Below are 25252 nucleotides of genomic sequence, written 5' to 3'. Positions count from 1 at the left end.
TATGAAATGTATAGCTCAAAAATGGGACACAATTAATGGTTAGTAATTGTAGCCGGCAACAAACGGTGTTAGAACAGTTGCGTGGCTCATTGGTCTAGTGGTATGATTCTTGCTTTGGGTGTAAGAGGCCCCGGGTTCAAATCCCGGATGAGCCCCTACAATATTTCAGCTGAGATGGTAAACCTCTTATTGTATTACTTAGATGAATGTTAACATTGCAAATGTGGTAGCGTGGCCGAGCGGTCCAAGGCGCTGGTTTAAGGCACCAGTCTCTTCGGGGGCATGGGTTCGAATCCCATTGCTGCCAACGTCGATTTTGCTCAAACTGTTGTAGCATAGCAAGGAATCGGTGATTGTGCACTTACAGGTAACGTTAATGGTCGTTTGGCCTAATGGATAAGGCGTCGGACTTCGGATCCGAAGATTGCAGGTTCGAGTCCTGCTACGATCACTCGCTAACGGTTATTTTGGCTATTTCGAAATGCGCGCGCGAAAATTTACAAACAAAGAATTAGCAATCCATTTGCAATTGCTCCTGGTTGTAAGCCAAAGTACACATCAAAGAGAACATCCGAGGTTCCCGCCCAAAAAATTGGTCTAAGGAGTGGAATCAATGAATCCCTATCGTACGATCTCTATTCCCTATACCAAATTAAGCTGTGGTATTTCCTTAGGAAAAAACATTTGGGACTCGTGACTGTACCTTAGAACACATGATGTGTCTAATGGCAGGGATCGGTGCCAAAAGTAAAACAATTGGGGCCCATCCGGGAATTGAACCCGGGATCACTTACACCCGAAGCAAGTATCATACTACTAGACCAATAGCCCTATTATCTTTCATTATTGATTCGAAAATTATTTTATTATTATTACAATCCAAATGTCGTGCATAAAAATAAACACGATTGATAGAAATTGGATTAAAAAAGGTCCCACTGAGAATCGAACTCAGATTATCAGAGTCAAAGTCTGATGTGATAACCATTACACCATGGAACCTTCCAACGGATGTCACCAGCACTGCTACTACAATGTAAATTTGTCGTTAAATTTGGTGGAATTTAGGGCCATGTGCTGATTCCTTCAACTCAGTGATTTCGATGATTTAAAACATGATCTTTTGGTGCATGTTAATGGACTATATTGCGATGTTCGACGGAAATAAAACAACCTTCGATAGCTCAGTTGGTAGAGCGGTGGACTGTAGTGACACGATGTAAAATGCAAGGAATCCATAGGTCGCTGGTTCAACTCCGGCTCGAAGGAGAGCACTTGTGATTACGCATTGAGTGGGCAACAGAAAATAGATAAAGCTGATAGTCATGTATATTCAAAATAGAGTGTAGTAATGGAAAATCCAACATGTACTATTGGGGTACGCATATCTACAACGGAAAGTTGACAACATCACCGTGTAAATATGAAATGTATAGCTCAAAAATGGGACACAATTAATGGTTAGTAATTGTAGCCGGCAACAAACGGTGTTAGAAAAGTTGCGTGGCTCATTGGTCTAGTGGTATGATTCTTGCTTTGGGTGTAAGAGGCCCCGGGTTCAAATCCCGGATGAGCCCCTACAATATTTCAGCTGAGATGGTAAACCTCTTATTGTATTACTTAGATGAATGTTAACATTGCAAATGTGGTAGCGTGGCCGAGCGGTCCAAGGCGCTGGTTTAAGGCACCAGTCTCTTCGGGGGCATGGGTTCGAATCCCATTGCTGCCAACGTCAATTTTGCTCAAACTGTTGTAGCATAGCAAGGAATCGGTGATTGTGCACTTACGGGTAACGTTAATGGTCGTGTGGCCTAATGGATAAGGCGTCGGACTTCGGATCCGAAGATTGCAGGTTCGAGTCCTGCTACGATCACTCGCAAACGGTTATTTTGGCTATTTCGAAATGCGCGCGCGAAAATTTACAAACAAAGAATTAGCAATCCATTTGCAATTGCTCCTGGTTGTAAGCCAAAGTACACATCAAAGAGAACATCCGAGGTTCCCGCCCAAAAAATTGGTCTAAGGAGTGGAATCAATGAATCCCTATCGTACGATCTCTATTCCCTATACCAAATTAAGCTGTGGTATTTCCTTAGGAAAAAACATTTGGGACTCGTGACTGTACCTTAGAACACATGATGTGTCTAATGGCAGGGATCGGTGCCAAAAGTAAAACAATTGGGGCCCATCCGGGAATTGAACCCGGGATCACTTACACCCGAAGCAAGTATCATACTACTAGACCAATGAGCCCTATTATCTTTCATTATTGATTCGAAAATTATTTTATTATTATTACAATCCAAATGTCGTGCATAAAAATAAACACGATTGATAGAAATTGGATTAAAAAAGGTCCCACTGAGAATCGAACTCAGATTATCAGAGTCAAAGTCTGATGTGATAACCATTACACCATGGAACCTTCCAACGGATGTCACCAGCACTGCTACTACAATGTAAATTTGTCGTTAAATTTGGTGGAATTTAGGGCCATGTGCTGATTCCTTCAACTCAGTGATTTCGATGATTTAAAACATGATCTTTTGGTGCATGTTAATGGACTATATTGCGATGTTCGACGGAAATAAAACAACCTTCGATAGCTCAGTTGGTAGAGCGGTGGACTGTAGTGACACGATGTAAAATGCAAGGAATCCATAGGTCGCTGGTTCAACTCCGGCTCGAAGGAGAGCACTTGTGATTACGCATTGAGTGGGCAACAGAAAATAGATAAAGCTGATAGTCATGTATATTCAAAATAGAGTGTAGTAATGGAAAATCCAACATGTACTATTGGGGTACGCATATCTACAACGGAAAGTTGACAACATCACGGTGTAAATATGAAATGTATAGCTCAAAAATGGGACACAATTAATGGTTAGTAATTGTAGCCGGCAACAAACGGTGTTAGAAAAGTTGCGTGGCTCATTGGTCTAGTGGTATGATTCTTGCTTTGGGTGTAAGAGGCCCCGGGTTCAAATCCCGGATGAGCCCCTACAATATTTCAGCTGAGATGGTAAACCTCTTATTGTATTACTTAGATGAATGTTAACATTGCAAATGTGGTAGCGTGGCCGAGCGGTCCAAGGCGCTGGTTTAAGGCACCAGTCTCTTCGGGGGCATGAGTTCGAATCCCATCGCTGCCAACGTCAATTTTGCTCAAACTGTTGTAGCATAGCAAGGAATCGGTGATTGTGCACTTACGGGCAACGTTAATGGTCGTGTGGCCTAATGGATAAGGCGTCGGACTTCGGATCCGAAGATTGCAGGTTCGAGTCCTGCTACGATCACTCGCAAACGGTTATTTTGGCTATTTCGAAATGCGCGCGCGAAAATTTACAAACAAAGAATTAGCAATCCATTTGCAATTGCTCCTGGTTGTAAGCCAAAGTACACATCAAAGAGAACATCCGAGGTTCCCGCCCAAAAAATTGGTCTAAGGAGTGGAATCAATGAATCCCTATCGTACGATCTCTATTCCCTATACCAAATTAAGCTGTGGTATTTCCTTAGGAAAAAACATTTGGGACTCGTGACTGTACCTTAGAACACATGATGTGTCTAATGGCAGGGATCGGTGCCAAAAGTAAAACAATTGGGGCCCATCCGGGAATTGAACCCGGGATCACTTACACCCGAAGCAAGTATCATACTACTAGACCAATGAGCCCTATTATCTTTCATTATTGATTCGAAAATTATTTTATTATTATTACAATCCAAATGTCGTGCATAAAAATAAACACGATTGATAGAAATTGGATTAAAAAAGGTCCCACTGAGAATCGAACTCAGATTATCAGAGTCAAAGTCTGATGTGATAACCATTACACCATGGAACCTTCCAACGGATGTCACCAGCACTGCTACTACAATGTAAATTTGTCGTTAAATTTGGTGGAATTTAGGGCCATGTGCTGATTCCTTCAACTCAGTGATTTCGATGATTTAAAACATGATCTTTTGGTGCATGTTAATGGACTATATTGCGATGTTCGACGGAAATAAAACAACCTTCGATAGCTCAGTTGGTAGAGCGGTGGACTGTAGTGACACGATGTAAAATGCAAGGAATCCATAGGTCGCTGGTTCAACTCCGGCTCGAAGGAGAGCACTTGTGATTACGCATTGAGTGGGCAACAGAAAATAGATAAAGCTGATAGTCATGTATATTCAAAATAGAGTGTAGTAATGGAAAATCCAACATGTACTATTGGGGTACGCATATCTACAACGGAAAGTTGACAACATCACCGTGTAAATATGAAATGTATAGCTCAAAAATGGGACACAATTAATGGTTAGTAATTGTAGCCGGCAACAAACGGTGTTAGAAAAGTTGCGTGGCTCATTGGTCTAGTGGTATGATTCTTGCTTTGGGTGTAAGAGGCCCCGGGTTCAAATCCCGGATGAGCCCCTACAATATTTCAGCTGAGATGGTAAACCTCTTATTGTATTACTTAGATGAATGTTAACATTGCAAATGTGGTAGCGTGGCCGAGCGGTCCAAGGCGCTGGTTTAAGGCACCAGTCTCTTCGGGGGCATGAGTTCGAATCCCATCGCTGCCAACGTCAATTTTGCTCAAACTGTTGTAGCATAGCAAGGAATCGGTGATTGTGCACTTACGGGCAACGTTAATGGTCGTGTGGCCTAATGGATAAGGCGTCGGACTTCGGATCCGAAGATTGCAGGTTCGAGTCCTGCTACGATCACTCGCAAACGGTTATTTTGGCTATTTCGAAATGCGCGCGCGAAAATTTACAAACAAAGAATTAGCAATCCATTTGCAATTGCTCCTGGTTGTAAGCCAAAGTACACATCAAAGAGAACATCCGAGGTTCCCGCCCAAAAAATTGGTCTAAGGAGTGGAATCAATGAATCCCTATCGTACGATCTCTATTCCCTATACCAAATTAAGCTGTGGTATTTCCTTAGGAAAAAACATTTGGGACTCGTGACTGTACCTTAGAACACATGATGTGTCTAATGGCAGGGATCGGTGCCAAAAGTAAAACAATTGGGGCCCATCCGGGAATTGAACCCGGGATCACTTACACCCGAAGCAAGTATCATACTACTAGACCAATGAGCCCTATTATCTTTCATTATTGATTCGAAAATTATTTTATTATTATTACAATCCAAATGTCGTGCATAAAAATAAACACGATTGATAGAAATTGGATTAAAAAAGGTCCCACTGAGAATCGAACTCAGATTATCAGAGTCAAAGTCTGATGTGATAACCATTACACCATGGAACCTTCCAACGGATGTCACCAGCACTGCTACTACAATGTAAATTTGTCGTTAAATTTGGTGGAATTTAGGGCCATGTGCTGATTCCTTCAACTCAGTGATTTCGATGATTTAAAACATGATCTTTTGGTGCATGTTAATGGACTATATTGCGATGTTCGACGGAAATAAAACAACCTTCGATAGCTCAGTTGGTAGAGCGGTGGACTGTAGTGACACGATGTAAAATGCAAGGAATCCATAGGTCGCTGGTTCAACTCCGGCTCGAAGGAGAGCACTTGTGATTACGCATTGAGTGGGCAACAGAAAATAGATAAAGCTGATAGTCATGTATATTCAAAATAGAGTGTAGTAATGGAAAATCCAACATGTACTATTGGGGTACGCATATCTACAACGGAAAGTTGACAACATCACCGTGTAAATATGAAATGTATAGCTCAAAAATGGGACACAATTAATGGTTAGTAATTGTAGCCGGCAACAAACGGTGTTAGAAAAGTTGTGTGGCTCATTGGTCTAGTGGTATGATTCTTGCTTTGGGTGTAAGAGGCCCCGGGTTCAAATCCCGGATGAGCCCCTACAATATTTCAGCTGAGATGGTAAACCTCTTATTGTATTACTTAGATGAATGTTAACATTGCAAATGTGGTAGCGTGGCCGAGCGGTCCAAGGCGCTGGTTTAAGGCACCAGTCTCTTCGGGGGCATGGGTTCGAATCCCATCGATGCCAACGTCAATTTTGCTCAAACTGTTGTAGCATAGCAAGGAATCGGTGATTGTGCACTTACGGGCAACGTTAATGGTCGTGTGGCCTAATGGATAAGGCGTCGGACTTCGGATCCGAAGATTGAAGGTTCGAGTCCTGCTACGATCACTCGCAAACGGTTATTTTGGCTATTTCGAAATGCGCGCGCGAAAATTTACAAACAAAGAATTAGCAATCCATTTGCAATTGCTCCTGGTTGTAAGCCAAAGTACACATCAAAGAGAACATCCGAGGTTCCCGCCCAAAAAATTGGTCTAAGGAGTGGAATCAATGAATCCCTATCGTACGATCTCTATTCCCTATACCAAATTAAGCTGTGGTATTTCCTTAGGAAAAAACATTTGGGACTCGTGACTGTACCTTAGAACACATGATGTGTCTAATGGCAGGGATCGGTGCCAAAAGTAAAACAATTGGGGCCCATCCGGGAATTGAACCCGGGATCACTTACACCCGAAGCAAGTATCATACTACTAGACCAATGAGCCCTATTATCTTTCATTATTGATTCGAAAATTATTTTATTATTATTACAATCCAAATGTCGTGCATAAAAATAAACACGATTGATAGAAATTGGATTAAAAAAGGTCCCACTGGGAATCGAACTCAGATTATCAGAGTCAAAGTCTGATGTGATAACCATTACACCATGGAACCTTCCAACGGATGTCACCAGCACTGCTACTACAATGTAAATTTGTCGTTAAATTTGGTGGAATTTAGGGCCATGTGCTGATTCCTTCAACTCAGTGATTTCGATGATTTAAAACATGATCTTTTGGTGCATGTTAATGGACTATATTGCGATGTTCGACGGAAATAAAACAACCTTCGATAGCTCAGTTGTTAGAGCGGTGGACTGTAGTGACACGATGTAAAATGCAAGGAATCCATAGGTCGCTGGTTCAACTCCGGCTCGAAGGAGAGCACTTGTGATTACGCATTGAGTGGGCAACAGAAAATAGATAAAGCTGATAGTCATGTATATTCAAAATAGAATGTAGTAATGGAAAATCCAACATGTACTATTGGGGTACGCATATCTACAACGGAAAGTTGACAACATCACCGTGTAAATATGAAATGTATAGCTCAAAAATGGGACACAATTAATGGTTAGTAATTGTAGCCGGCAACAAACGGTGTTAGAAAAGTTGTGTGGCTCATTGGTCTAGTGGTATGATTCTTGCTTTGGGTGTAAGAGGCCCCGGGTTCAAATCCCGGATGAGCCCCTACAATATTTCAGCTGAGATGGTAAACCTCTTATTGTATTACTTAGATGAATGTTAACATTGCAAATGTGGTAGCGTGGCCGAGCGGTCCAAGGCGCTGGTTTAAGGCACCAGTCTCTTCGGGGGCATGGGTTCGAATCCCATCGATGCCAACGTCAATTTTGCTCAAACTGTTGTAGCATAGCAAGGAATCGGTGATTGTGCACTTACGGGCAACGTTAATGGTCGTGTGGCCTAATGGATAAGGCGTCGGACTTCGGATCCGAAGATTGAAGGTTCGAGTCCTGCTACGATCACTCGCAAACGGTTATTTTGGCTATTTCGAAATGCGCGCGCGAAAATTTACAAACAAAGAATTAGCAATCCATTTGCAATTGCTCCTGGTTGTAAGCCAAAGTACACATAAAAGAGAACATCCGAGGTTCCCGCCCAAAAAATTGGTCTAAGGAGTGGAATCAATGAATCCCTATCGTACGATCTCTATTCCCTATACCAAATTAAGCTGTGGTATTTCCTTAGGAAAAAACATTTGGGACTCGTGACTGTACCTTAGAACACATGATGTGTCTAATGGCAGGGATCGGTGCCAAAAGTAAAACAATTGGGGCCCATCCGGGAATTGAACCCGGGATCACTTACACCCGAAGCAAGTATCATACTACTAGACCAATGAGCCCTATTATCTTTCATTATTGATTCGAAAATTATTTTATTATTATTACAATCCAAATGTCGTGCATAAAAATAAACACGATTGATAGAAATTGGATTAAAAAAGGTCCCACTGGGAATCGAACTCAGATTATCAGAGACAAAGTCTGATGTGATAACCATTACACCATGGAACCTTCCAACGGATGTCACCAGCACTGCTACTACAATGTAAATTTGTCGTTAAATTTGGTGGAATTTAGGGCCATGTGCTGATTCCTTCAACTCAGTGATTTCGATGATTTAAAACATGATCTTTTGGTGCATGTTAATGGACTATATTGCGATGTTCGACGGAAATAAAACAACCTTCGATAGCTCAGTTGTTAGAGCGGTGGACTGTAGTGACACGATGTAAAATGCAAGGAATCCATAGGTCGCTGGTTCAACTCCGGCTCGAAGGAGAGCACTTGTGATTACGCATTGAGTGGGCAACAGAAAATAGATAAAGCTGATAGTCATGTATATTCAAAATAGAATGTAGTAATGGAAAATCCAACATGTACTATTGGGGTACGCATATCTACAACGGAAAGTTGACAACATCACCGTGTAAATATGAAATGTATAGCTCAAAAATGGGACACAATTAATGGTTAGTAATTGTAGCCGGCAACAAACGGTGTTAGAAAAGTTGCGTGGCTCATTGGTCTAGTGGTATGATTCTTGCTTTGGGTGTAAGAGGCCCCGGGTTCAAATCCCGGATGAGCCCCTACAATATTTCAGCTGAGATGGTAAACCTCTTATTGTATTACTTAGATGAATGTTAACATTGCAAATGTGGTAGCGTGGCCGAGCGGTCCAAGGCGCTGGTTTAAGGCACCAGTCTCTTCGGGGGCATGAGTTCGAATCCCATCGCTGCCAACGTAAATTTTGCTCAAACTGTTGTAGCATAGCAAGGAATCGGTGATTGTGCACTTACGGGCAACGTTAATGGTCGTGTGGCCTAATGGATAAGGCGTCGGACTTCGGATCCGAAGATTGCAGGTTCGAGTCCTGCTACGATCACTCGCAAACGGTTATTTTGGCTATTTCGAAATGCGCGCGCGAAAATTTACAAACAAAGAATTAGCAATCCATTTGCAATTGCTCCTGGTTGTAAGCCAAAGTACACATCAAAGAGAACATCCGAGGTTCCCGCCCAAAAAATTGGTCTAAGGAGTGGAATCAATGAATCCCTATCGTACGATCTCTATTCCCTATACCAAATTAAGCTGTGGTATTTCCTTAGGAAAAAACATTTGGGACTCGTGACTGTACCTTAGAACACATGATGTGTCTAATGGCAGGGATCGGTGCCAAAAGTAAAACAATTGGGGCCCATCCGGGAATTGAACCCGGGATCACTTACACCCGAAGCAAGTATCATACTACTAGACCAATGAGCCCTATTATCTTTCATTATTGATTCGAAAATTATTTTATTATTATTACAATCCAAATGTCGTGCATAAAAATAAACACGATTGATAGAAATTGGATTAAAAAAGGTCCCACTGAGAATCGAACTCAGATTATCAGAGTCAAAGTCTGATGTGATAACCATTACACCATGGAACTTTCCAACGGATGTCACCAGCACTGCTACTACAATGTAAATTTGTCGTTAAATTTGGTGGAATTTAGGGCCATGTGCTGATTCCTTCAACTCAGTGATTTCGATGATTTAAAACATGATCTTTTGGTGCATGTTAATGGACTATATTGCGATGTTCGACGGAAATAAAACAACCTTCGATAGCTCAGTTGGTAGAGCGGTGGACTGTAGTGACACGATGTAAAATGCAAGGAATCCATAGGTCGCTGGTTCAACTCCGGCTCGAAGGAGAGCACTTGTGATTACGCATTGAGTGGGCAACAGAAAATAGATAAAGCTGATAGTCATGTATATTCAAAATAGAGTGTAGTAATGGAAAATCCAACATGTACTATTGGGGTACGCATATCTACAACGGAAAGTTGACAACATCACCGTGTAAATATGAAATGTATAGCTCAAAAATGGGACACAATTAATGGTTAGTAATTGTAGCCGGCAACAAACGGTGTTAGAAAAGTTGCGTGGCTCATTGGTCTAGTGGTATGATTCTTGCTTTGGGTGTAAGAGGCCCCGGGTTCAAATCCCGGATGAGCCCCTACAATATTTCAGCTGAGATGGTAAACCTCTTATTGTATTACTTAGATGAATGTTAACATTGCAAATGTGGTAGCGTGGCCGAGCGGTCCAAGGCGCTGGTTTAAGGCACCAGTCTCTTCGGGGGCATGGGTTCGAATCCCATCGATGCCAACGTCAATTTTGCTCAAACTGTTGTAGCATAGCAAGGAATCGGTGATTGTGCACTTACGGGCAACGTTAATGGTCGTGTGGCCTAATGGATAAGGCGTCGGACTTCGGATCCGAAGATTGAAGGTTCGAGTCCTGCTACGATCACTCGCAAACGGTTATTTTGGCTATTTCGAAATGCGCGCGCGAAAATTTACAAACAAAGAATTAGCAATCCATTTGCAATTGCTCCTGGTTGTAAGCCAAAGTACACATCAAAGAGAACATCCGAGGTTCCCGCCCAAAAAATTGGTCTAAGGAGTGGAATCAATGAATCCCTATCGTACGATCTCTATTCCCTATACCAAATTAAGCTGTGGTATTTCCTTAGGAAAAAACATTTGGGACTCGTGACTGTACCTTAGAACACATGATGTGTCTAATGGCAGGGATCGGTGCCAAAAGTAAAACAATTGGGGCCCATCCGGGAATTGAACCCGGGATCACTTACACCCGAAGCAAGTATCATACTACTAGACCAATGAGCCCTATTATCTTTCATTATTGATTCGAAAATTATTTTATTATTATTACAATCCAAATGTCGTGCATAAAAATAAACACGATTGATAGAAATTGGATTAAAAAAGGTCCCACTGAGAATCGAACTCAGATTATCAGAGTCAAAGTCTGATGTGATAACCATTACACCATGGAACCTTCCAACGGATGTCACCAGCACTGCTACTACAATGTAAATTTGTCGTTAAATTTGGTGGAATTTAGGGCCATGTGCTGATTCCTTCAACTCAGTGATTTCGATGATTTAAAACATGATCTTTTGGTGCATGTTAATGGACTATATTGCGATGTTCGACGGAAATAAAACAACCTTCGATAGCTCAGTTGTTAGAGCGGTGGACTGTAGTGACACGATGTAAAATGCAAGGAATCCATAAGTCGCTGGTTCAACTCCGGCTCGAAGGAGAGCACTTGTGATTACGCATTGAGTGGGCAACAGAAAATAGATAAAGCTGATAGTCATGTATATTCAAAATAGAATGTAGTAATGGAAAATCCAACATGTACTATTGGGGTACGCATATCTACAACGGAAAGTTGACAACATCACCGTGTAAATATGAAATGTATAGCTCAAAAATGGGACACAATTAATGGTTAGTAATTGTAGCCGGCAACAAACGGTGTTAGAAAAGTTGCGTGGCTCATTGGTCTAGTGGTATGATTCTTGCTTTGGGTGTAAGAGGCCCCGGGTTCAAATCCCGGATGAGCCCCTACAATATTTCAGCTGAGATGGTAAACCTCTTATTGTATTACTTAGATGAATGTTAACATTGCAAATGTGGTAGCGTGGCCGAGCGGTCCAAGGCGCTGGTTTAAGGCACCAGTCTCTTCGGGGGCATGAGTTCGAATCCCATCGCTGCCAACGTAAATTTTGCTCAAACTGTTGTAGCATAGCAAGGAATCGGTGATTGTGCACTTACGGGCAACGTTAATGGTCGTGTGGCCTAATGGATAAGGCGTCGGACTTCGGATCCGAAGATTGCAGGTTCGAGTCCTGCTACGATCACTCGCAAACGGTTATTTTGGCTATTTCGAAATGCGCGCGCGAAAATTTACAAACAAAGAATTAGCAATCCATTTGCAATTGCTCCTGGTTGTAAGCCAAAGTACACATCAAAGAGAACATCCGAGGTTCCCGCCCAAAAAATTGGTCTAAGGAGTGGAATCAATGAATCCCTATCGTACGATCTCTATTCCCTATACCAAATTAAGCTGTGGTATTTCCTTAGGAAAAAACATTTGGGACTCGTGACTGTACCTTAGAACACATGATGTGTCTAATGGCAGGGATCGGTGCCAAAAGTAAAACAATTGGGGCCCATCCGGGAATTGAACCCGGGATCACTTACACCCGAAGCAAGTATCATACTACTAGACCAATGAGCCCTATTATCTTTCATTATTGATTCGAAAATTATTTTATTATTATTACAATCCAAATGTCGTGCATAAAAATAAACACGATTGATAGAAATTGGATTAAAAAAGGTCCCACTGAGAATCGAACTCAGATTATCAGAGTCAAAGTCTGATGTGATAACCATTACACCATGGAACCTTCCAACGGATGTCACCAGCACTGCTACTACAATGTAAATTTGTCGTTAAATTTGGTGGAATTTAGGGCCATGTGCTGATTCCTTCAACTCAGTGATTTCGATGATTTAAAACATGATCTTTTGGTGCATGTTAATGGACTATATTGCGATGTTCGACGGAAATAAAACAACCTTCGATAGCTCAGTTGTTAGAGCGGTGGACTGTAGTGACACGATGTAAAATGCAAGGAATCCATAGGTCGCTGGTTCAACTCCGGCTCGAAGGAGAGCACTTGTGATTACGCATTGAGTGGGCAACAGAAAATAGATAAAGCTGATAGTCATGTATATTCAAAATAGAATGTAGTAATGGAAAATCCAACATGTACTATTGGGGTACGCATATCTACAACGGAAAGTTGACAACATCACCGTGTAAATATGAAATGTATAGCTCAAAAATGGGACACAATTAATGGTTAGTAATTGTAGCCGGCAACAAACGGTGTTAGAAAAGTTGCGTGGCTCATTGGTCTAGTGGTATGATTCTTGCTTTGGGTGTAAGAGGCCCCGGGTTCAAATCCCGGATGAGCCCCTACAATATTTCAGCTGAGATGGTAAACCTCTTATTGTATTACTTAGATGAATGTTAACATTGCAAATGTGGTAGCGTGGCCGAGCGGTCCAAGGCGCTGGTTTAAGGCACCAGTCTCTTCGGGGGCATGAGTTCGAATCCCATCGCTGCCAACGTAAATTTTGCTCAAACTGTTGTAGCATAGCAAGGAATCGGTGATTGTGCACTTACGGGCAACGTTAATGGTCGTGTGGCCTAATGGATAAGGCGTCGGACTTCGGATCCGAAGATTGCAGGTTCGAGTCCTGCTACGATCACTCGCAAACGGTTATTTTGGCTATTTCGAAATGCGCGCGCGAAAATTTACAAACAAAGAATTAGCAATCCATTTGCAATTGCTCCTGGTTGTAAGCCAAAGTACACATCAAAGAGAACATCCGAGGTTCCCGCCCAAAAAATTGGTCTAAGGAGTGGAATCAATGAATCCCTATCGTACGATCTCTATTCCCTATACCAAATTAAGCTGTGGTATTTCCTTAGGAAAAAACATTTGGGACTCGTGACTGTACCTTAGAACACATGATGTGTCTAATGGCAGGGATCGGTGCCAAAAGTAAAACAATTGGGGCCCATCCGGGAATTGAACCCGGGATCACTTACACCCGAAGCAAGTATCATACTACTAGACCAATGAGCCCTATTATCTTTCATTATTGATTCGAAAATTATTTTATTATTATTACAATCCAAATGTCGTGCATAAAAATAAACACGATTGATAGAAATTGGATTAAAAAAGGTCCCACTGAGAATCGAACTCAGATTATCAGAGTCAAAGTCTGATGTGATAACCATTACACCATGGAACCTTCCAACGGATGTCACCAGCACTGCTACTACAATGTAAATTTGTCGTTAAATTTGGTGGAATTTAGGGCCATGTGCTGATTCCTTCAACTCAGTGATTTCGATGATTTAAAACATGATCTTTTGGTGCATGTTAATGGACTATATTGCGATGTTCGACGGAAATAAAACAACCTTCGATAGCTCAGTTGGTAGAGCGGTGGACTGTAGTGACACGATGTAAAATGCAAGGAATCCATAGGTCGCTGGTTCAACTCCGGCTCGAAGGAGAGCACTTGTGATTACGCATTGAGTGGGCAACAGAAAATAGATAAAGCTGATAGTCATGTATATTCAAAATAGAGTGTAGTAATGGAAAATCCAACATGTACTATTGGGGTACGCATATCTACAACGGAAAGTTGACAACATCACCGTGTAAATATGAAATGTATAGCTCAAAAATGGGACACAATTAATGGTTAGTAATTGTAGCCGGCAACAAACGGTGTTAGAAAAGTTGCGTGGCTCATTGGTCTAGTGGTATGATTCTTGCTTTGGGTGTAAGAGGCCCCGGGTTCAAATCCCGGATGAGCCCCTACAATATTTCAGCTGAGATGGTAAACCTCTTATTGTATTACTTAGATGAATGTTAACATTGCAAATGTGGTAGCGTGGCCGAGCGGTCCAAGGCGCTGGTTTAAGGCACCAGTCTCTTCGGGGGCATGGGTTCGAATCCCATCGATGCCAACGTCAATTTTGCTCAAACTGTTGTAGCATAGCAAGGAATCGGTGATTGTGCACTTACGGGCAACGTTAATGGTCGTGTGGCCTAATGGATAAGGCGTCGGACTTCGGATCCGAAGATTGAAGGTTCGAGTCCTGCTACGATCACTCGCAAACGGTTATTTTGGCTATTTCGAAATGCGCGCGCGAAAATTTACAAACAAAGAATTAGCAATCCATTTGCAATTGCTCCTGGTTGTAAGCCAAAGTACACATCAAAGAGAACATCCGAGGTTCCCGCCCAAAAAATTGGTCTAAGGAGTGGAATCAATGAATCCCTATCGTACGATCTCTATTCCCTATACCAAATTAAGCTGTGGTATTTCCTTAGGAAAAAACATTTGGGACTCGTGACTGTACCTTAGAACACATGATGTGTCTAATGGCAGGGATCGGTGCCAAAAGTAAAACAATTGGGGCCCATCCGGGAATTGAACCCGGGATCACTTACACCCGAAGCAAGTATCATACTACTAGACCAATGAGCCCTATTATCTTTCATTATTGATTCGAAAATTATTTTATTATTATTACAATCCAAATGTCGTGCATAAAAATAAACACGATTGATAGAAATTGGATTAAAAAAGGTCCCACTGAGAATCGAACTCAGATTATCAGAGTCAAAGTCTGATGTGATAACCATTACACCATGGAACCTTCCAACGGATGTCACCAGCACTGCTACTACAATGTAAATTTGTCGTTAAATTTGGTGGAATTTAGGGCCATGTGCTGATTCCTTCAACTCAGTGATTTCGATGATTTAAAACATGATCTTTTGGTGCATGTTAATGGACTATATTGCGATGTTCGACGGAAATAAAACAACCTTCGATAGCTCAGTTGGTAGAGCGGTGGACTGTAGTGACACGATGTAAAATGCAAGGAATCCATAGGTCGCTGGTTCAACTCCGGCTCGAAGGAGAGCACTTGTGATTACGCATTGAGTGGGCAACAGAAAATAGATAAAGCTGATAGTCATGTATATTCAAAATAGAGTGTAGTAATGGAAAATCCAACATGTACTATTGGGGTACGCATATCTACAACGGAAAGTTGACAACATCACCGTGTAAATATGAAATGTATAGCTCAAAAATGGGACACAATTAATGGTTAGTAATTGTAGCCGGCAACAAACGGTGTTAGAAAAGTTGCGTGGCTCATTGGTCTAGTGGTATGATTCTTGCTTTGGGTGTAAGAGGCCCCGGGTTCAAATCCCGGATGAGCCCCTACAATATTTCAGCTGAGATGGTAAACCTCTTATTGTATTACTTAGATGAATGTTAACATTGCAAATGTGGTAGCGTGGCCGAGCGGTCCAAGGCGCTGGTTTAAGGCACCAGTCTCTTCGGGGGCATGGGTTCGAATCCCATCGATGCCAACGTCAATTTTGCTCAAACTGTTGTAGCATAGCAAGGAATCGGTGATTGTGCACTTACGGGCAACGTTAATGGTCGTGTGGCCTAATGGATAAGGCGTCGGACTTCGGATCCGAAGATTGAAGGTTCGAGTCCTGCTACGATCACTCGCAAACGGTTATTTTGGCTATTTCGAAATGCGCGCGCGAAAATTTACAAACAAAGAATTAGCAATCCATTTGCAATTGCTCCTGGTTGTAAGCCAAAGTACACATCAAAGAGAACATCCGAGGTTCCCGCCCAAAAAATTGGTCTAAGGAGTGGAATCAATGAATCCCTATCGTACGATCTCTATTCCCTATACCAAATTAAGCTGTGGTATTTCCTTAGGAAAAAACATTTGGGACTCGTGACTGTACCTTAGAACACATGATGTGTCTAATGGCAGGGATCGGTGCCAAAAGTAAAACAATTGGGGCCCATCCGGGAATTGAACCCGGGATCACTTACACCCGAAGCAAGTATCATACTACTAGACCAATGAGCCCTATTATCTTTCATTATTGATTCGAAAATTATTTTATTATTATTACAATCCAAATGTCGTGCATAAAAATAAACACGATTGATAGAAATTGGATTAAAAAAGGTCCCACTGAGAATCGAACTCAGATTATCAGAGTCAAAGTCTGATGTGATAACCATTACACCATGGAACCTTCCAACGGATGTCACCAGCACTGCTACTACAATGTAAATTTGTCGTTAAATTTGGTGGAATTTAGGGCCATGTGCTGATTCCTTCAACTCAGTGATTTCGATGATTTAAAACATGATCTTTTGGTGCATGTTAATGGACTATATTGCGATGTTCGACGGAAATAAAACAACCTTCGATAGCTCAGTTGGTAGAGCGGTGGACTGTAGTGACGCGATGTAAAATGCAAGTAATCCAAAGGTCGCTGGTTCTACTCCGGCTCGAAGGAGAGCTCTTGTGATTACGCATTGAGTGGGCAACAGAAAATAGATAAAGCTGATAGTCATGTATATTCAAAATAGAGTGTAGTAATGGAAAATCCAACATGTACTATTGGGGTACGCATATCTACAACGGAAAGTTGACAACATCACCGTGTAAATATGAAATGTATAGCTCAAAAATGGGACACAATTAATGGTTAGTAATTGTAGCCGGCAACAAACGGTGTTAGAAAAGTTGCGTGGCTCATTGGTCTAGTGGTATGATTCTTGCTTTGGGTGTAAGAGGCCCCGGGTTCAAATCCCGGATGAGCCCCTACAATATTTCAGCTGAGATGGTAAACCTCTTATTGTATTACTTAGATGAATGTTAACATTGCAAATGTGGTAGCGTGGCCGAGCGGTCCAAGGCGCTGGTTTAAGGCACCAGTCTCTTCGGGGGCATGGGTTCGAATCCCATCGCTGCCAACGTCAATTTTGCTCAAACTGTTGTAGCATAGCAAGGAATCGGTGATTGTGCACTTACGGGCAACGTTAATGGTCGTGTGGCCTAATGGATAAGGCGTCGGACTTCGGATCCGAAGATTGCAGGTTCGAGTCCTGCTACGATCACTCGCAAACGGTTATTTTGGCTATTTCGAAATGCGCGCGCGAAAATTTACAAACAAAGAATTAGCAATCCATTTGCAATTGCTCCTGGTTGTAAGCCGAAGTACACATCAAAGAGAACATCCGAGGTTCCCGCCCAAAAAATTGGTCTAAGGAGTGGAATCAATGAATCCCTATCGTACGATCTCTATTCCCTATACCAAATTAAGCTGTGGTATTTCCTTAGGAAAAAACATTTGGGACTCGTGACTGTACCTTAGAACACATGATGTGTCTAATGGCAGGGATCGGTGCCAAAAGTAAAACAATTGGGGCCCATCCGGGAATTGAACCCGGGATCACTTACACCCGAAGCAAGTATCATACTACTAGACCAATGAGCCCTATTATCTTTCATTATTGATTCGAAAATTATTTTATTATTATTACAATCCAAATGTCGTGCATAAAAATAAACACGATTGATAGAAATTGGATTAAAAAAGGTCCCACTGAGAATCGAACTCAGATTATCAGAGTCAAAGTCTGATGTGATAACCATTCCACCATGGAACCTTCCAACGGATGTCACCAGCACTGCTACTACAATGTAAATTTGTCGTTAAATTTGGTGGAATTTAGGGCCATGTGCTGATTCCTTCAACTCAGTGATTTCGATGATTTAAAACATGATCTTTTGGTGCATGTTAATGGACTATATTGCGATGTTCGACGGAAATAAAACAACCTTCGATAGCTCAGTTGTTAGAGCGGTGGACTGTAGTGACACGATGTAAAATGCAAGGAATCCATAGGTCGCTGGTTCAACTCCGGCTCGAAGGAGAGCACTTGTGATTACGCATTGAGTGGGCAACAGAAAATAGATAAAGCTGATAGTCATGTATATTCAAAATAGAGTGTAGTAATGGAAAATCCAACATGTACTATTGGGGTACGCATATCTACAACGGAAAGTTGACAACATCACCGTGTAAATATGAAATGTATAGCTCAAAAATGGGACACAATTAATGGTTAGTAATTGTAGCCGGCAACAAACGGTGTTAGAAAAGTTGCGTGGCTCATTGGTCTAGTGGTATGATTCTTGCTTTGGGTGTAAGAGGCCCCGGGTTCAAATCCCGGATGAGCCCCTACAATATTTCAGCTGAGATGGTAAACCTCTTATTGTATTACTTAGATGAATGTTAACATTGCAAATGTGGTAGCGTGGCCGAGCGGTCCAAGGCGCTGGTTTAAGGCACCAGTCTCTTCGGGGGCATGGGTTCGAATCCCATCGATGCCAACGTCAATTTTGCTCAAACTGTTGTAGCATAGCAAGGAATCGGTGATTGTGCACTTACGGGCAACGTTAATGGTCGTGTGGCCTAATGGATAAGGCGTCGGACTTCGGATCCGAAGATTGAAGGTTCGAGTCCTGCTACGATCACTCGCAAACGGTTATTTTGGCTATTTCGAAATGCGCGCGCGAAAATTTACAAACAAAGAATTAGCAATCCATTTGCAATTGCTCCTGGTTGTAAGCCAAAGTACACATCAAAGAGAACATCCGAGGTTCCCGCCCAAAAAATTGGTCTAAGGAGTGGAATCAATGAATCCCTATCGTACGATCTCTATTCCCTATACCAAATTAAGCTGTGGTATTTCCTTAGGAAAAAACATTTGGGACTCGTGACTGTACCTTAGAACACATTATGTGTCTAATGGCAGGGATCGGTGCCAAAAGTAAAACAATTGGGGCCCATCCGGGAATTGAACCCGGGATCACTTACACCCGAAGCAAGTATCATACTACTAGACCAATGAGCCCTATTATCTTTCATTATTGATTCGAAAATTATTTTATTATTATTACAATCCAAATGTCGTGCATAAAAATAAACACGATTGATAGAAATTGGATTAAAAAAGGTCCCACTGAGAATCGAACTCAGATTATCAGAGTCAAAGTCTGATGTGATAACCATTACACCATGGAACCTTCCAACGGATGTCACCAGCACTGCTACTACAATGTAAATTTGTCGTTAAATTTGGTGGAATTTAGGGCCATGTGCTGATTCCTTCAACTCAGTGATTTCGATTATTTAAAACATGATCTTTTGGTGCATGTTAATGGACTATATTGCGATGTTCGACGGAAATAAAACAACCTTCGATAGCTCAGTTGGTAGAGCGGTGGACTGTAGTGACACGATGTAAAATGCAAGGAATCCATAGGTCGCTGGTTCAACTCCGGCTCGAAGGAGAGCTCTTGTGATTACGCATTGAGTGGGCAACAGAAAATAGATAAAGCTGATAGTCATGTATATTCAAAATAGAGTGTAGTAATGGAAAATCCAACATGTACTATTGGGGTACGCATATCTACAACGGAAAGTTGACAACATCACCGTGTAAATATGAAATGTATAGCTCAAAAATGGGACACAATTAATGGTTAGTAATTGTAGCCGGCAACAAACGGTGTTAGAAAAGTTGCGTGGCTCATTGGTCTAGTGGTATGATTCTTGCTTTGGGTGTAAGAGGCCCCGGGTTCAAATCCCGGATGAGCCCCTACAATATTTCAGCTGAGATGGTAAACCTCTTATTGTATTACTTAGATGAATGTTAACATTGCAAATGTGGTAGCGTGGCCGAGCGGTCCAAGAAGCTGGTTTAAGGCACCAGTCTCTTCGGGGGCATGGGTTCGAATCCCATCGCTGCCAACGTAAATTTTGCTCAAACTGTTGTAGCATAGCAAGGAATCGGTGATTGTGCACTTACGGGCAACGTTAATGGTCGTGTGGCCTAATGGATAAGGCGTCGGACTTCGGATCCGAATATTGCAGGTTCGAGTCCTGCTACGATCACTCGCAAACGGTTATTTTGGCTATTTCGAAATGCGCGCGCGAAAATTTACAAACAAAGAATTAGCAATCCATTTGCAATTGCTCCTGGTTGTAAGCCAAAGTACACATCAAAGAAAACATCCGAGGTTCCCGCCCAAAAAATTGGTCTAAGGAGTGGAATCAATGAATCCCTATCGTACGATCTCTATTCCCTATACCAAATTAAGCTGTGGTATTTCCTTAGGAAAAAACATTTGGGACTCGTGACTGTACCTTAGAACACATGATGTGTCTAATGGCAGGGATCGGTGCCAAAAGTAAAACAATTGGGGCCCATCCGGGAATTGAACCCGGGATCACTTACACCCGAAGCAAGTATCATACTACTAGACCAATGAGCCCTATTATCTTTCATTATTGATTCGAAAATTATTTTATTATTATTACAATCCAAATGTCGTGCATAAAAATAAACACGATTGATAGAAATTGGATTAAAAAAGGTCCCACTGAGAATCGAACTCAGATTATCAGAGTCAAAATCTGATGTGATAACCATTACACCATGGAACTTTCCAACGGATGTCACCAGCACTGCTACTACAATGTAAATTTGTCGTTAAATTTGGTGGAATTTAGGGCCATGTGCTGATTCCTTCAACTCAGTGATTTCGATGATTTAAAACATGATCTTTTGGTGCATGTTAATGGACTATATTGCGATGTTCGACGGAAATAAAACAACCTTCGATAGCTCAGTTGGTAGAGCGGTGGACTGTAGTGACACGATGTAAAATGCAAGGAATCCATAGGTCGCTGGTTCAACTCCGGCTCGAAGGAGAGCACTTGTGATTACGCATTGAGTGGGCAACAGAAAATAGATAAAGCTGATAGTCATGTATATTCAAAATAGAGTGTAGTAATGGAAAATCCAACATGTACTATTGGGGTACGCATATCTACAACGGAAAGTTGACAACATCACCGTGTAAATATGAAATGTATAGCTCAAAAATGGGACACAATTAATGGTTAGTAATTGTAGCCGGCAACAAACGGTGTTAGAAAAGTTGCGTGGCTCATTGGTCTAGTGGTATGATTCTTGCTTTGGGTGTAAGAGGCCCCGGGTTCAAATCCCGGATGAGCCCCTACAATATTTCAGCTGAGATGGTAAACCTCTTATTGTATTACTTAGATGAATGTTAACATTGCAAATGTGGTAGCGTGGCCGAGCGGTCCAAGGCGCTGGTTTAAGGAACCAGTCTCTTCGGGGGCATGGGTTCGAATCCCATCGATGCCAACGTCAATTTTGCTCAAACTGTTGTAGCATAGCAAGGAATCGGTGATTGTGCACTTACGGGCAACGTTAATGGTCGTCTGGCCTAATGGATAAGGCGTCGGACTTCGGATCCGAAGATTGAAGGTTCGAGTCCTGCTACGATCACTCGCAAACGGTTATTTTGGCTATTTCGAAATGCGCGCGCGAAAATTTACAAACAAAGAATTAGCAATCCATTTGCAATTGCTCCTGGTTGTAAGCCAAAGTACACATCAAAGAGAACATCCGAGGTTCCCGCCCAAAAAATTGGTCTAAGGAGTGGAATCAATGAATCCCTATCGTACGATCTCTATTCCCTATACCAAATTAAGCTGTGGTATTTCCTTAGGAAAAAACATTTGGGACTCGTGACTGTACCTTAGAACACATGATGTGTCTAATGGCAGGGATCGGTGCCAAAAGTAAAACAATTGGGGCCCATCCGGGAATTGAACCCGGGATCACTTACACCCGAAGCAAGTATCATACTACTAGACCAATGAGCCCTATTATCTTTCATTATTGATTCGAAAATTATTTTATTATTATTACAATCCAAATGTCGTGCATAAAAATAAACACGATTGATAGAAATTGGATTAAAAAAGGTCCCACTGAGAATCGAACTCAGATTATCAGAGTCAAAGTCTGATGTGATAACCATTACACCATGGAACCTTCCAACGGATGTCACCAGCACTGCTACTACAATGTAAATTTGTCGTTAAATTTGGTGGAATTTAGGGCCATGTGCTGATTCCTTCAACTCAGTGATTTCGATGATTTAAAACATGATCTTTTGGTGCATGTTAATGGACTATATTGCGATGTTCGACGGAAATAAAACAACCTTCGATAGCTCAGTTGGTAGAGCGGTGGACTGTAGTGACACGATGTAAAATGCAAGGAATCCATAGGTCGCTGGTTCAACTCCGGCTCGAAGGAGAGCACTTGTGATTACGCATTGAGTGGGCAACAGAAAATAGATAAAGCTGATAGTCATGTATATTCAAAATAGAGTGTAGTAATGGAAAATCCAACATGTACTATTGGGGTACGCATATCTACAACGGAAAGTTGACAACATCACCGTGTAAATATGAAATGTATAGCTCAAAAATGGGACACAATTAATGGTTAGTAATTGTAGCCGGCAACAAACGGTGTTAGAAAAGTTGCGTGGCTCATTGGTCTAGTGGTATGATTCTTGCTTTGGGTGTAAGAGGCCCCGGGTTCAAATCCCGGATGAGCCCCTACAATATTTCAGCTGAGATGGTAAACCTCTTATTGTATTACTTAGATGAATGTTAACATTGCAAATGTGGTAGCGTGGCCGAGCGGTCCAAGGCGCTGGTTTAAGGCACCAGTCTCTTCGGGGGCATGGGTTCGAATCCCATCGATGCCAACGTCAATTTTGCTCAAACTGTTGTAGCATAGCAAGGAATCGGTGATTGTGCACTTACGGGCAACGTTAATGGTCGTGTGGCCTAATGGATAAGGCGTCGGACTTCGGATCCGAAGATTGAAGGTTCGAGTCCTGCTACGATCACTCGCAAACGGTTATTTTGGCTATTTCGAAATGCGCGCGCGAAAATTTACAAACAAAGAATTAGCAATCCATTTGCAATTGCTCCTGGTTGTAAGCCAAAGTACACATCAAAGAGAACATCCGAGGTTCCCGCCCAAAAAATTGGTCTAAGGAGTGGAATCAATGAATCCCTATCGTACGATCTCTATTCCCTATACCAAATTAAGCTGTGGTATTTCCTTAGGAAAAAACATTTGGGACTCGTGACTGTACCTTAGAACACATGATGTGTCTAATGGCAGGGATCGGTGCCAAAAGTAAAACAATTGGGGCCCATCCGGGAATTGAACCCGGGATCACTTACACCCGAAGCAAGTATCATACTACTAGACCAATGAGCCCTATTATCTTTCATTATTGATTCGAAAATTATTTTATTATTATTACAATCCAAATGTCGTGCATAAAAATAAACACGATTGATAGAAATTGGATTAAAAAAGGTCCCACTGAGAATCGAACTCAGATTATCAGAGTCAAAGTCTGATGTGATAACCATTACACCATGGAACCTTCCAACGGATGTCACCAGCACTGCTACTACAATGTAAATTTGTCGTTAAATTTGGTGGAATTTAGGGCCATGTGCTGATTCCTTCAACTCAGTGATTTCGATGATTTAAAACATGATCTTTTGGTGCATGTTAATGGACTATATTGCGATGTTCGACGGAAATAAAACAACCTTCGATAGCTCAGTTGGTAGAGCGGTGGACTGTAGTGACACGATGTAAAATGCAAGTAATCCAAAGGTCGCTGGTTCTACTCCGGCTCGAAGGAGAGCTCTTGTGATTACGCATTGAGTGGGCAACAGAAAATAGATAAAGCTGATAGTCATGTATATTCAAAATAGAGTGTAGTAATGGAAAATCCAACATGTACTATTGGGGTACGCATATCTACAACGGAAAGTTGACAACATCACCGTGTAAATATGAAATGTATAGCTCAAAAATGGGACACAATTAATGGTTAGTAATTGTAGCCGGCAACAAACGGTGTTAGAAAAGTTGCGTGGCTCATTGGTCTAGTGGTATGATTCTTGCTTTGGGTGTAAGAGGCCCCGGGTTCAAATCCCGGATGAGCCCCTACAATATTTCAGCTGAGATGGTAAACCTCTTATTGTATTACTTAGATGAATGTTAACATTGCAAATGTGGTAGCGTGGCCGAGCGGTCCAAGGCGCTGGTTTAAGGCACCAGTCTCTTCGGGGGCATGGGTTCGAATCCCATCGCTGCCAACGTCAATTTTGCTCAAACTGTTGTAGCATAGCAAGGAATCGGTGATTGTGCACTTACGGGCAACGTTAATGGTCGTGTGGCCTAATGGATAAGGCGTCGGACTTCGGATCCGAAGATTACAGGTTCGAGTCCTGCTACGATCACTCGCAAACGGTTATTTTGGCTATTTCGAAATGCGCGCGCGAAAATTTACAAACAAAGAATTAGCAATCCATTTGCAATTGCTCCTGGTTGTAAGCCGAAGTACACATCAAAGAGAACATCCGAGGTTCCCGCCCAAAAAATTGGTCTAAGGAGTGGAATCAATGAATCCCTATCGTACGATCTCTATTCCCTATACCAAATTAAGCTGTGGTATTTCCTTAGGAAAAAACATTTGGGACTCGTGACTGTACCTTAGAACACATGATGTGTCTAATGGCAGGGATCGGTGCCAAAAGTAAAACAATTGGGGCCCATCCGGGAATTGAACCCGGGATCACTTACACCCGAAGCAAGTATCATACTACTAGACCAATGAGCCCTATTATCTTTCATTATTGATTCGAAAATTATTTTATTATTATTACAATCCAAATGTCGTGCATAAAAATAAACACGATTGATAGAAATTGGATTAAAAAAGGTCCCACTGAGAATCGAACTCAGATTATCAGAGTCAAAGTCTGATGTGATAACCATTACACCATGGAACCTTCCAACGGATGTCACCAGCACTGCTACTACAATGTAAATTTGTCGTTAAATTTGGTGG

General features: G+C 41.9%; 98 non-coding genes across 98 annotated transcripts; 63 read left to right on the top strand and 35 right to left on the bottom strand.

The window, feature by feature from the left end:
- Positions 1-83: 83 nt before the first annotated feature.
- On the top strand, positions 84-155 carry Trnap-ugg. The gene has a single exon. It is a non-coding gene; the product is annotated as a tRNA-Pro (tRNA).
- Positions 156-225: 70 nt separating this feature from the next.
- Positions 226-307, top strand: Trnal-aag. Its single transcript has one exon. It is a non-coding gene; the product is annotated as a tRNA-Leu (tRNA).
- Positions 308-378: 71 nt separating this feature from the next.
- Trnar-ucg lies at positions 379-451 on the top strand. The gene has a single exon. It is a non-coding gene; the product is annotated as a tRNA-Arg (tRNA).
- Positions 452-930: 479 nt separating this feature from the next.
- Trnaq-uug lies at positions 931-1002 on the bottom strand. The gene has a single exon. It is a non-coding gene; the product is annotated as a tRNA-Gln (tRNA).
- A 171-nt stretch (positions 1003-1173) lies between these two features.
- Trnay-gua lies at positions 1174-1269 on the top strand. Its single transcript has 2 exons — positions 1174-1210; positions 1234-1269. It is a non-coding gene; the product is annotated as a tRNA-Tyr (tRNA).
- Positions 1270-1505: 236 nt separating this feature from the next.
- Positions 1506-1577, top strand: Trnap-ugg. Its single transcript has one exon. It is a non-coding gene; the product is annotated as a tRNA-Pro (tRNA).
- A 70-nt stretch (positions 1578-1647) lies between these two features.
- Trnal-aag lies at positions 1648-1729 on the top strand. The gene has a single exon. It is a non-coding gene; the product is annotated as a tRNA-Leu (tRNA).
- A 71-nt stretch (positions 1730-1800) lies between these two features.
- Positions 1801-1873, top strand: Trnar-ucg. Its single transcript has one exon. It is a non-coding gene; the product is annotated as a tRNA-Arg (tRNA).
- A 308-nt stretch (positions 1874-2181) lies between these two features.
- On the bottom strand, positions 2182-2253 carry Trnap-cgg. Its single transcript has one exon. It is a non-coding gene; the product is annotated as a tRNA-Pro (tRNA).
- A 100-nt stretch (positions 2254-2353) lies between these two features.
- On the bottom strand, positions 2354-2425 carry Trnaq-uug. The gene has a single exon. It is a non-coding gene; the product is annotated as a tRNA-Gln (tRNA).
- A 171-nt stretch (positions 2426-2596) lies between these two features.
- On the top strand, positions 2597-2692 carry Trnay-gua. Its single transcript has 2 exons — positions 2597-2633; positions 2657-2692. It is a non-coding gene; the product is annotated as a tRNA-Tyr (tRNA).
- Positions 2693-2928: 236 nt separating this feature from the next.
- Trnap-ugg lies at positions 2929-3000 on the top strand. Its single transcript has one exon. It is a non-coding gene; the product is annotated as a tRNA-Pro (tRNA).
- A 70-nt stretch (positions 3001-3070) lies between these two features.
- On the top strand, positions 3071-3152 carry Trnal-aag. Its single transcript has one exon. It is a non-coding gene; the product is annotated as a tRNA-Leu (tRNA).
- A 71-nt stretch (positions 3153-3223) lies between these two features.
- Trnar-ucg lies at positions 3224-3296 on the top strand. Its single transcript has one exon. It is a non-coding gene; the product is annotated as a tRNA-Arg (tRNA).
- A 308-nt stretch (positions 3297-3604) lies between these two features.
- On the bottom strand, positions 3605-3676 carry Trnap-cgg. The gene has a single exon. It is a non-coding gene; the product is annotated as a tRNA-Pro (tRNA).
- A 100-nt stretch (positions 3677-3776) lies between these two features.
- On the bottom strand, positions 3777-3848 carry Trnaq-uug. Its single transcript has one exon. It is a non-coding gene; the product is annotated as a tRNA-Gln (tRNA).
- A 171-nt stretch (positions 3849-4019) lies between these two features.
- On the top strand, positions 4020-4115 carry Trnay-gua. Its single transcript has 2 exons — positions 4020-4056; positions 4080-4115. It is a non-coding gene; the product is annotated as a tRNA-Tyr (tRNA).
- Positions 4116-4351: 236 nt separating this feature from the next.
- Trnap-ugg lies at positions 4352-4423 on the top strand. Its single transcript has one exon. It is a non-coding gene; the product is annotated as a tRNA-Pro (tRNA).
- A 70-nt stretch (positions 4424-4493) lies between these two features.
- Positions 4494-4575, top strand: Trnal-aag. The gene has a single exon. It is a non-coding gene; the product is annotated as a tRNA-Leu (tRNA).
- A 71-nt stretch (positions 4576-4646) lies between these two features.
- Positions 4647-4719, top strand: Trnar-ucg. The gene has a single exon. It is a non-coding gene; the product is annotated as a tRNA-Arg (tRNA).
- A 308-nt stretch (positions 4720-5027) lies between these two features.
- On the bottom strand, positions 5028-5099 carry Trnap-cgg. Its single transcript has one exon. It is a non-coding gene; the product is annotated as a tRNA-Pro (tRNA).
- Positions 5100-5199: 100 nt separating this feature from the next.
- Positions 5200-5271, bottom strand: Trnaq-uug. The gene has a single exon. It is a non-coding gene; the product is annotated as a tRNA-Gln (tRNA).
- A 171-nt stretch (positions 5272-5442) lies between these two features.
- On the top strand, positions 5443-5538 carry Trnay-gua. The gene is made up of 2 exons: positions 5443-5479; positions 5503-5538. It is a non-coding gene; the product is annotated as a tRNA-Tyr (tRNA).
- Positions 5539-5774: 236 nt separating this feature from the next.
- On the top strand, positions 5775-5846 carry Trnap-ugg. Its single transcript has one exon. It is a non-coding gene; the product is annotated as a tRNA-Pro (tRNA).
- Positions 5847-5916: 70 nt separating this feature from the next.
- Positions 5917-5998, top strand: Trnal-aag. The gene has a single exon. It is a non-coding gene; the product is annotated as a tRNA-Leu (tRNA).
- A 71-nt stretch (positions 5999-6069) lies between these two features.
- Positions 6070-6142, top strand: Trnar-ucg. The gene has a single exon. It is a non-coding gene; the product is annotated as a tRNA-Arg (tRNA).
- A 308-nt stretch (positions 6143-6450) lies between these two features.
- Positions 6451-6522, bottom strand: Trnap-cgg. Its single transcript has one exon. It is a non-coding gene; the product is annotated as a tRNA-Pro (tRNA).
- Positions 6523-6622: 100 nt separating this feature from the next.
- Trnaq-uug lies at positions 6623-6694 on the bottom strand. Its single transcript has one exon. It is a non-coding gene; the product is annotated as a tRNA-Gln (tRNA).
- A 503-nt stretch (positions 6695-7197) lies between these two features.
- Positions 7198-7269, top strand: Trnap-ugg. Its single transcript has one exon. It is a non-coding gene; the product is annotated as a tRNA-Pro (tRNA).
- A 70-nt stretch (positions 7270-7339) lies between these two features.
- Positions 7340-7421, top strand: Trnal-aag. Its single transcript has one exon. It is a non-coding gene; the product is annotated as a tRNA-Leu (tRNA).
- A 71-nt stretch (positions 7422-7492) lies between these two features.
- Positions 7493-7565, top strand: Trnar-ucg. The gene has a single exon. It is a non-coding gene; the product is annotated as a tRNA-Arg (tRNA).
- Positions 7566-7873: 308 nt separating this feature from the next.
- Trnap-cgg lies at positions 7874-7945 on the bottom strand. The gene has a single exon. It is a non-coding gene; the product is annotated as a tRNA-Pro (tRNA).
- Positions 7946-8045: 100 nt separating this feature from the next.
- Positions 8046-8117, bottom strand: Trnaq-uug. The gene has a single exon. It is a non-coding gene; the product is annotated as a tRNA-Gln (tRNA).
- A 503-nt stretch (positions 8118-8620) lies between these two features.
- On the top strand, positions 8621-8692 carry Trnap-ugg. Its single transcript has one exon. It is a non-coding gene; the product is annotated as a tRNA-Pro (tRNA).
- A 70-nt stretch (positions 8693-8762) lies between these two features.
- Trnal-aag lies at positions 8763-8844 on the top strand. Its single transcript has one exon. It is a non-coding gene; the product is annotated as a tRNA-Leu (tRNA).
- Positions 8845-8915: 71 nt separating this feature from the next.
- Positions 8916-8988, top strand: Trnar-ucg. The gene has a single exon. It is a non-coding gene; the product is annotated as a tRNA-Arg (tRNA).
- Positions 8989-9296: 308 nt separating this feature from the next.
- Positions 9297-9368, bottom strand: Trnap-cgg. The gene has a single exon. It is a non-coding gene; the product is annotated as a tRNA-Pro (tRNA).
- Positions 9369-9468: 100 nt separating this feature from the next.
- On the bottom strand, positions 9469-9540 carry Trnaq-uug. The gene has a single exon. It is a non-coding gene; the product is annotated as a tRNA-Gln (tRNA).
- A 171-nt stretch (positions 9541-9711) lies between these two features.
- Positions 9712-9807, top strand: Trnay-gua. Its single transcript has 2 exons — positions 9712-9748; positions 9772-9807. It is a non-coding gene; the product is annotated as a tRNA-Tyr (tRNA).
- Positions 9808-10043: 236 nt separating this feature from the next.
- Positions 10044-10115, top strand: Trnap-ugg. Its single transcript has one exon. It is a non-coding gene; the product is annotated as a tRNA-Pro (tRNA).
- Positions 10116-10185: 70 nt separating this feature from the next.
- Trnal-aag lies at positions 10186-10267 on the top strand. Its single transcript has one exon. It is a non-coding gene; the product is annotated as a tRNA-Leu (tRNA).
- Positions 10268-10338: 71 nt separating this feature from the next.
- Trnar-ucg lies at positions 10339-10411 on the top strand. Its single transcript has one exon. It is a non-coding gene; the product is annotated as a tRNA-Arg (tRNA).
- A 308-nt stretch (positions 10412-10719) lies between these two features.
- Trnap-cgg lies at positions 10720-10791 on the bottom strand. Its single transcript has one exon. It is a non-coding gene; the product is annotated as a tRNA-Pro (tRNA).
- Positions 10792-10891: 100 nt separating this feature from the next.
- Trnaq-uug lies at positions 10892-10963 on the bottom strand. The gene has a single exon. It is a non-coding gene; the product is annotated as a tRNA-Gln (tRNA).
- Positions 10964-11466: 503 nt separating this feature from the next.
- On the top strand, positions 11467-11538 carry Trnap-ugg. The gene has a single exon. It is a non-coding gene; the product is annotated as a tRNA-Pro (tRNA).
- Positions 11539-11608: 70 nt separating this feature from the next.
- On the top strand, positions 11609-11690 carry Trnal-aag. The gene has a single exon. It is a non-coding gene; the product is annotated as a tRNA-Leu (tRNA).
- A 71-nt stretch (positions 11691-11761) lies between these two features.
- Trnar-ucg lies at positions 11762-11834 on the top strand. Its single transcript has one exon. It is a non-coding gene; the product is annotated as a tRNA-Arg (tRNA).
- Positions 11835-12142: 308 nt separating this feature from the next.
- Trnap-cgg lies at positions 12143-12214 on the bottom strand. Its single transcript has one exon. It is a non-coding gene; the product is annotated as a tRNA-Pro (tRNA).
- Positions 12215-12314: 100 nt separating this feature from the next.
- Positions 12315-12386, bottom strand: Trnaq-uug. Its single transcript has one exon. It is a non-coding gene; the product is annotated as a tRNA-Gln (tRNA).
- Positions 12387-12889: 503 nt separating this feature from the next.
- Positions 12890-12961, top strand: Trnap-ugg. The gene has a single exon. It is a non-coding gene; the product is annotated as a tRNA-Pro (tRNA).
- A 70-nt stretch (positions 12962-13031) lies between these two features.
- Positions 13032-13113, top strand: Trnal-aag. The gene has a single exon. It is a non-coding gene; the product is annotated as a tRNA-Leu (tRNA).
- Positions 13114-13184: 71 nt separating this feature from the next.
- Trnar-ucg lies at positions 13185-13257 on the top strand. The gene has a single exon. It is a non-coding gene; the product is annotated as a tRNA-Arg (tRNA).
- A 308-nt stretch (positions 13258-13565) lies between these two features.
- On the bottom strand, positions 13566-13637 carry Trnap-cgg. The gene has a single exon. It is a non-coding gene; the product is annotated as a tRNA-Pro (tRNA).
- A 100-nt stretch (positions 13638-13737) lies between these two features.
- Trnaq-uug lies at positions 13738-13809 on the bottom strand. Its single transcript has one exon. It is a non-coding gene; the product is annotated as a tRNA-Gln (tRNA).
- A 171-nt stretch (positions 13810-13980) lies between these two features.
- Trnay-gua lies at positions 13981-14076 on the top strand. The gene is made up of 2 exons: positions 13981-14017; positions 14041-14076. It is a non-coding gene; the product is annotated as a tRNA-Tyr (tRNA).
- A 236-nt stretch (positions 14077-14312) lies between these two features.
- Trnap-ugg lies at positions 14313-14384 on the top strand. Its single transcript has one exon. It is a non-coding gene; the product is annotated as a tRNA-Pro (tRNA).
- A 70-nt stretch (positions 14385-14454) lies between these two features.
- On the top strand, positions 14455-14536 carry Trnal-aag. Its single transcript has one exon. It is a non-coding gene; the product is annotated as a tRNA-Leu (tRNA).
- A 71-nt stretch (positions 14537-14607) lies between these two features.
- On the top strand, positions 14608-14680 carry Trnar-ucg. Its single transcript has one exon. It is a non-coding gene; the product is annotated as a tRNA-Arg (tRNA).
- Positions 14681-14988: 308 nt separating this feature from the next.
- Trnap-cgg lies at positions 14989-15060 on the bottom strand. Its single transcript has one exon. It is a non-coding gene; the product is annotated as a tRNA-Pro (tRNA).
- Positions 15061-15160: 100 nt separating this feature from the next.
- Positions 15161-15232, bottom strand: Trnaq-uug. Its single transcript has one exon. It is a non-coding gene; the product is annotated as a tRNA-Gln (tRNA).
- A 171-nt stretch (positions 15233-15403) lies between these two features.
- Positions 15404-15499, top strand: Trnay-gua. The gene is made up of 2 exons: positions 15404-15440; positions 15464-15499. It is a non-coding gene; the product is annotated as a tRNA-Tyr (tRNA).
- A 236-nt stretch (positions 15500-15735) lies between these two features.
- Positions 15736-15807, top strand: Trnap-ugg. The gene has a single exon. It is a non-coding gene; the product is annotated as a tRNA-Pro (tRNA).
- A 70-nt stretch (positions 15808-15877) lies between these two features.
- On the top strand, positions 15878-15959 carry Trnal-aag. The gene has a single exon. It is a non-coding gene; the product is annotated as a tRNA-Leu (tRNA).
- A 71-nt stretch (positions 15960-16030) lies between these two features.
- Positions 16031-16103, top strand: Trnar-ucg. The gene has a single exon. It is a non-coding gene; the product is annotated as a tRNA-Arg (tRNA).
- Positions 16104-16411: 308 nt separating this feature from the next.
- Positions 16412-16483, bottom strand: Trnap-cgg. Its single transcript has one exon. It is a non-coding gene; the product is annotated as a tRNA-Pro (tRNA).
- A 100-nt stretch (positions 16484-16583) lies between these two features.
- Trnaq-uug lies at positions 16584-16655 on the bottom strand. Its single transcript has one exon. It is a non-coding gene; the product is annotated as a tRNA-Gln (tRNA).
- A 503-nt stretch (positions 16656-17158) lies between these two features.
- On the top strand, positions 17159-17230 carry Trnap-ugg. The gene has a single exon. It is a non-coding gene; the product is annotated as a tRNA-Pro (tRNA).
- Positions 17231-17300: 70 nt separating this feature from the next.
- Positions 17301-17382, top strand: Trnal-aag. The gene has a single exon. It is a non-coding gene; the product is annotated as a tRNA-Leu (tRNA).
- Positions 17383-17453: 71 nt separating this feature from the next.
- On the top strand, positions 17454-17526 carry Trnar-ucg. The gene has a single exon. It is a non-coding gene; the product is annotated as a tRNA-Arg (tRNA).
- A 308-nt stretch (positions 17527-17834) lies between these two features.
- On the bottom strand, positions 17835-17906 carry Trnap-cgg. The gene has a single exon. It is a non-coding gene; the product is annotated as a tRNA-Pro (tRNA).
- Positions 17907-18006: 100 nt separating this feature from the next.
- Trnaq-uug lies at positions 18007-18078 on the bottom strand. The gene has a single exon. It is a non-coding gene; the product is annotated as a tRNA-Gln (tRNA).
- Positions 18079-18581: 503 nt separating this feature from the next.
- On the top strand, positions 18582-18653 carry Trnap-ugg. The gene has a single exon. It is a non-coding gene; the product is annotated as a tRNA-Pro (tRNA).
- A 70-nt stretch (positions 18654-18723) lies between these two features.
- Trnal-aag lies at positions 18724-18805 on the top strand. Its single transcript has one exon. It is a non-coding gene; the product is annotated as a tRNA-Leu (tRNA).
- A 71-nt stretch (positions 18806-18876) lies between these two features.
- Trnar-ucg lies at positions 18877-18949 on the top strand. Its single transcript has one exon. It is a non-coding gene; the product is annotated as a tRNA-Arg (tRNA).
- A 308-nt stretch (positions 18950-19257) lies between these two features.
- Positions 19258-19329, bottom strand: Trnap-cgg. The gene has a single exon. It is a non-coding gene; the product is annotated as a tRNA-Pro (tRNA).
- A 100-nt stretch (positions 19330-19429) lies between these two features.
- Trnaq-uug lies at positions 19430-19501 on the bottom strand. Its single transcript has one exon. It is a non-coding gene; the product is annotated as a tRNA-Gln (tRNA).
- A 171-nt stretch (positions 19502-19672) lies between these two features.
- Positions 19673-19768, top strand: Trnay-gua. Its single transcript has 2 exons — positions 19673-19709; positions 19733-19768. It is a non-coding gene; the product is annotated as a tRNA-Tyr (tRNA).
- Positions 19769-20004: 236 nt separating this feature from the next.
- Trnap-ugg lies at positions 20005-20076 on the top strand. Its single transcript has one exon. It is a non-coding gene; the product is annotated as a tRNA-Pro (tRNA).
- A 223-nt stretch (positions 20077-20299) lies between these two features.
- Trnar-ucg lies at positions 20300-20372 on the top strand. The gene has a single exon. It is a non-coding gene; the product is annotated as a tRNA-Arg (tRNA).
- Positions 20373-20680: 308 nt separating this feature from the next.
- On the bottom strand, positions 20681-20752 carry Trnap-cgg. The gene has a single exon. It is a non-coding gene; the product is annotated as a tRNA-Pro (tRNA).
- A 100-nt stretch (positions 20753-20852) lies between these two features.
- Trnaq-uug lies at positions 20853-20924 on the bottom strand. Its single transcript has one exon. It is a non-coding gene; the product is annotated as a tRNA-Gln (tRNA).
- Positions 20925-21095: 171 nt separating this feature from the next.
- Trnay-gua lies at positions 21096-21191 on the top strand. Its single transcript has 2 exons — positions 21096-21132; positions 21156-21191. It is a non-coding gene; the product is annotated as a tRNA-Tyr (tRNA).
- Positions 21192-21427: 236 nt separating this feature from the next.
- Positions 21428-21499, top strand: Trnap-ugg. Its single transcript has one exon. It is a non-coding gene; the product is annotated as a tRNA-Pro (tRNA).
- Positions 21500-21569: 70 nt separating this feature from the next.
- Positions 21570-21651, top strand: Trnal-aag. Its single transcript has one exon. It is a non-coding gene; the product is annotated as a tRNA-Leu (tRNA).
- A 71-nt stretch (positions 21652-21722) lies between these two features.
- Positions 21723-21795, top strand: Trnar-ucg. Its single transcript has one exon. It is a non-coding gene; the product is annotated as a tRNA-Arg (tRNA).
- A 308-nt stretch (positions 21796-22103) lies between these two features.
- Positions 22104-22175, bottom strand: Trnap-cgg. Its single transcript has one exon. It is a non-coding gene; the product is annotated as a tRNA-Pro (tRNA).
- A 100-nt stretch (positions 22176-22275) lies between these two features.
- Positions 22276-22347, bottom strand: Trnaq-uug. Its single transcript has one exon. It is a non-coding gene; the product is annotated as a tRNA-Gln (tRNA).
- Positions 22348-22518: 171 nt separating this feature from the next.
- Trnay-gua lies at positions 22519-22614 on the top strand. The gene is made up of 2 exons: positions 22519-22555; positions 22579-22614. It is a non-coding gene; the product is annotated as a tRNA-Tyr (tRNA).
- A 236-nt stretch (positions 22615-22850) lies between these two features.
- Trnap-ugg lies at positions 22851-22922 on the top strand. The gene has a single exon. It is a non-coding gene; the product is annotated as a tRNA-Pro (tRNA).
- A 70-nt stretch (positions 22923-22992) lies between these two features.
- On the top strand, positions 22993-23074 carry Trnal-aag. Its single transcript has one exon. It is a non-coding gene; the product is annotated as a tRNA-Leu (tRNA).
- Positions 23075-23145: 71 nt separating this feature from the next.
- Positions 23146-23218, top strand: Trnar-ucg. The gene has a single exon. It is a non-coding gene; the product is annotated as a tRNA-Arg (tRNA).
- Positions 23219-23526: 308 nt separating this feature from the next.
- On the bottom strand, positions 23527-23598 carry Trnap-cgg. The gene has a single exon. It is a non-coding gene; the product is annotated as a tRNA-Pro (tRNA).
- Positions 23599-23698: 100 nt separating this feature from the next.
- Positions 23699-23770, bottom strand: Trnaq-uug. The gene has a single exon. It is a non-coding gene; the product is annotated as a tRNA-Gln (tRNA).
- Positions 23771-24273: 503 nt separating this feature from the next.
- Trnap-ugg lies at positions 24274-24345 on the top strand. Its single transcript has one exon. It is a non-coding gene; the product is annotated as a tRNA-Pro (tRNA).
- Positions 24346-24415: 70 nt separating this feature from the next.
- On the top strand, positions 24416-24497 carry Trnal-aag. The gene has a single exon. It is a non-coding gene; the product is annotated as a tRNA-Leu (tRNA).
- A 71-nt stretch (positions 24498-24568) lies between these two features.
- Positions 24569-24641, top strand: Trnar-ucg. Its single transcript has one exon. It is a non-coding gene; the product is annotated as a tRNA-Arg (tRNA).
- A 308-nt stretch (positions 24642-24949) lies between these two features.
- Positions 24950-25021, bottom strand: Trnap-cgg. Its single transcript has one exon. It is a non-coding gene; the product is annotated as a tRNA-Pro (tRNA).
- A 100-nt stretch (positions 25022-25121) lies between these two features.
- On the bottom strand, positions 25122-25193 carry Trnaq-uug. Its single transcript has one exon. It is a non-coding gene; the product is annotated as a tRNA-Gln (tRNA).
- Between the last annotated feature and the right edge of the window lie 59 nt (positions 25194-25252).

This window comes from Daphnia pulicaria, chromosome 4, assembly GCF_021234035.1.
Source record: "Daphnia pulicaria isolate SC F1-1A chromosome 4, SC_F0-13Bv2, whole genome shotgun sequence".
In the NCBI taxonomy this organism is placed as follows: domain Eukaryota; kingdom Metazoa; phylum Arthropoda; class Branchiopoda; order Diplostraca; family Daphniidae; genus Daphnia; species Daphnia pulicaria.
The sequence above is the reverse complement of the archived record's forward strand: the minus strand, read 5'-3'. Positions and strand labels throughout refer to the sequence as shown.